Here is a 4483-nt window from a genome sequence, read left to right as displayed (position 1 = left end):
AATATTCTCTGATAACCCATATGGAAATGACTTATACAAATGTTATACGAGTCAATCTTCATATAAGTCAATCTTATATGATTATGGCCTACTTCCTATAAGAAAACACACAAAACATGATTCTTATACAATTCCTGTGTTTCACACTTGTGACATCATATAAGTCAAACATATGGTTCTTGTATTATGCCAGTGTGTGATTGTTGTGTTATAACACACACGGATAAGACACATACCACTTACATATTACTTCCATGTTTCAGGAGAAGGCCTGCCCATTTAAGAATCCTTATATGATTCATATAGATCCTTTTCCATATGGGAATATACCAACGCCCTGCTGCTCGCCTCTTCCCAATTACGCAATTCCAAATCCATTTTGAAGGGAAATATCGCAATGAGAATGACTTTAGATATGTAGACCTTCAGACACTGCATGTAGATGTTGATGTACAGTGAGGGAAAAAAAGTATTTGATCCCCTGCTGATTTTGTACGTTTGCCCACTGACAAAGACATGATCAGTCTATAATTTTAATGGTAGGTTTATTTGAACAGTGAGAGACAGAATAACAACAACAAAATCCAGAAAAACGCATGTCAAAAAAGTTATAAATTGATTTGCATTTTAATGAGGGAAATAAGCATTTGACCCCCTCTCAATCAGAAAGATTTCTGGCTCCCAGGTGTCTTTTATACAGGTAACGAGCTGAGATTAGGAGCACACTCTTAAAGGGAGTGCTCCTAATCTCAGTTTGTTACCTGTATAAAAGACACCTGTCCACAGAAGCAATCAATCAATTAAATTCCAAACTCTCCACCATGGCCAAGACCAAAGAGCTCTCCAAGGATGTCAGGGACAAGATTGTAGACCTACACAAGGCTGGAATGGGCTACAAGACCATCGGCAAGCAGCTTGGTGAGAAGGTGACAACAGTTGTTGTGATTATTCGCAAATGGAAGAAACACAAAAGAACTGTCAATGTCCCTCGACCCGCTGCAGGAATCAGCCCAGAACTACACGGGAGGATCTTGTCAATGATCTCAAGGCAGCTGGGACCATAGTCACCAAGAAAACAATTGGTAACGCACTACGCCGTGAAGGACTGAAATCCTGCAGTGCCCGCAAGGTCCCCCTGCTCAAGAAAGCACATATACAGGGCTGTCTGAAGTTTGCCAATGAACATCTGAATGATTCAGAGGAGAACTGGGTGAAAGTGTTGTGGTCAGATGAGACCAAAATCGAGCTCTTTGGCATCAACTCAACTCGCCGTGTTTGGAGGAGGAGGAATGCTGCCTATGACCCCAAGAACACCATCCCCACCGTCAAACATGGAGGTGGAAACATTATGCTTTGGGGGTGTTTTTCTGCTAAGGGGACAGGACAACTTCACCGCATCAAAGGGACGATGGACGGGCCATGTACCATCAAATCTTGGGTGAGAACCTCCTTCCCTCAGCCAGGGCATTGAAAATGGGTCGTGGATGGGTATTCCAGCATGACAATGACGCAAAACACACGGCCAAGGCAACAAAGGAGTGGCTCAAGAAGAAGCACATTAAGGTCCTGGTGTGGCCTAGCCAGTCTCCAGACCTTAATCCCATAGAAAATCTGTGGAGGGAGCTGAAGGTTCGAGTTGCCAAACGTCAGCCTCGAAACCTTAATGACTTGGAGAAGATCTGCAAAGAGGAGTGGGACAAAATCCTTCCTGAGATGTGTGCAAACCTGCAAGAACTACAAGAAACGTCTGACCTCTGTGATTGCCAACAAGGGTTTTGCCACCAAGTACTAAGTCATGTTTTGCAGAGGGGTCAAATACTTATTTCCCTCATTAAAATGCAAATCAATTTATAACATTTTTGACATGCGTTTATCTGGATTTTCTTGTTGTTATTCTGTCTCTCACTGTTCAAATAAACCTACCATTAAAATTATAGACTGATCATGTCTTCGTCAGTGGGCAAACGTACAAAATCAGCAGGGGATCAAATACTTGTTTCCCTCACTGTAGATACCTAGAGAAGTAGTTATCAGTATATCCTCCATTTGAGCCAAGTCAGTATTGGCTGTGATACTGCTGTTGCCAGACGCTTGGCCTGACCCCTCTCTCATTTCACCTCGTTGCATCAACAGAAGCGAGGTTAAAATCTTCACCTTGTAAGGTGATAGGAGCTTAAAACCAGACCGTAACAGGAACTGTACAGCCGAACACTCCAAGTTAAAAGTGAAAGTTAAATTTTGTTATAAGTCGTATAAAGTCAATAATGCACAGTAATCATAAACATCAGTTGACATCCCTCATGACAATAATAAAATGTGTCATTATCCGTTTATGCGGATACAGAATAAACAATAATAATTTCTGGAACATGCCATGTTACAGTGCTGCAGCTTGTCAACAACAACAAGGTCACTGTTGATCAGCGACGGACTGGGAACAGAAATCGGCCTGGGTATTTCTAACACACTGGCCCATTTTTTTCTATGAGGCACCCATAGCGGCTCACATTTTAACTTGAGGCACCCATTATTAGCCAAATAATGATCGTTCTGCGCTAAAACCCCAATTTATTCAGGCCCACTAGGCTAAAAATGGACCAGCCCATCTGGCATTTGCCAGAACTGCCCGATGGCCAGTCCGTCTCTGCTGTTGTTAGATTACACACTTTTGCATGCATCATCCTTTTTATGGCAAGTTGTTATGATCCAAACTACTCAACTACAGATAACGGAAATTTCATACAAAATTAACACATTCCGTTTGCAATTCTAACATGTTCCATGGCATGTGAAATGCCTTGATAACCTGTTTCCAGTACATTTTTAATGTATTTAGGCACTAAAAACGCACTCCACATATGGAGTGAATTTAGTACCAAAAGTCTGTGAATGTAAACAACATTTGGAGTAGTGAATGGCGGCTTTTTGTATGAAAGTAATACGTTGTGAATGTAAAAATTAATTAATGGAAATTTGAGCGTATTATAAAACTGTTTGGACAAGCACAAATCATTTCTGTGTGTTTTTTCTTTTTCATATTCAACTTTCACTTGCATGTGTAAGTTTCTCTCTTCAAGCGTGCAGAACTGTATTCCACCCACAGACTTTTGGCACTCATCTTGCATAGAATTCAGCAGGTACTCGCACTCAACCATACAATTTTCAAAAACCAAGGAGGCTGAGGTGCAAAAATGAGGTGCAAAAATATTCCAGCACTGATGATGGCAGAGACGACAAAAGGTATTTTTTTGTTTAGAACTTTTCCCACTTTACACTTGCACGTTTTTCATTCTTACGAGCATGGAATTAAATTAAGTATATTTTTGCATCTCAGTCTCCTTGTTTTTTTCTTTTTATGGTTTGAGTGTGAGTACTTGCTGAACTTTATAGATATTTTTTCTTTCACGCACCGGCCACCATTCATTCAAGCCTGAGCCCCTCATACTGCTTGTCTACTCCACTTGCATACAAATTAGATTCGTAGTGGTAATTTGGGGATTTGTACAGTTGTAGAACTTACCTCACAGATTACAGAAACATCAACCGCTAAGACCATGCAGCATCTCCCCTTCATCAGCTAGCCACAAGCATTAGACTGCTACACAATTGTGGTGACTGTCACAAGTAAAGGGTCATGATCGTGCTAAAATAAACAACAAGCAAATAGCAGTGGTCAGATATTTCAATACCAGCAGCAGCAGCGAAATCGGAATCCAACATGACAGTGCCCAGCAGCGTTTTCAGGTGAGAAGAGGAGAAGAGGCCTACACAGGAAGAAAGAAGCAAGAAGCCTGAAGGGGAAGACTCCCACACAGACACTATGCTAGACTGTAAACAACCCAAACTATTTCATTAAATACAGACTTTCTAAGTATTCTAGTTACTTCAAACTATCTACTGTTCAGCCATTTTTACCTACCTTTTTCAACACAAACATTAGAATTGTAAATAATGCAGAATAAATCTGCAAATAATTTAACTAGACTTCTCCAGTGATGCTTTTGAAACATCTACAGCAATCTCTCTCTCTACTGCTATCGCCAACTTAAAAGCCCAGCGTTAGCCTGGTCCCAGGTTTGTGCTGTACAACCAACTTGTTCACTGCCAAACATGGCTCCCCAACCACATCTGTCCTCCTCACTTTCTCTAGAGCTCCTTGTAGGTCTATGATCCGTCCATTCTCATAGCCAGGACTCTGTGATTTTTATGAAACGTTTGGCTGTAATAAACTAGTTTGTGGCAGTGCAATGACGATGGCGATGATGATCGTGACACTCACGAGTTAGTGTGCCACTAAGTTAATAAACATGAATGAGTTAGCGTGCCACTAAGTTAATAAACATGAATGAGTTAGCGTGCCACTAAGTTAGTAATCATGAATGAGTTAGCGTGCCACTAAGTTAATAAACATGAATGAGTTAGCGTGCCACTAAGTTAATAAACATGAATGAGCTAGCGTGCCACTAAGTTAATAAACATGAAT

Source organism: Coregonus lavaretus (genome assembly GCF_964263955.1).
Source record: "Coregonus lavaretus genome assembly, chromosome: 19".
Taxonomy (NCBI): domain Eukaryota; kingdom Metazoa; phylum Chordata; class Actinopteri; order Salmoniformes; family Salmonidae; genus Coregonus; species Coregonus lavaretus.
Note: the sequence above shows the minus strand (reverse complement) of the source record.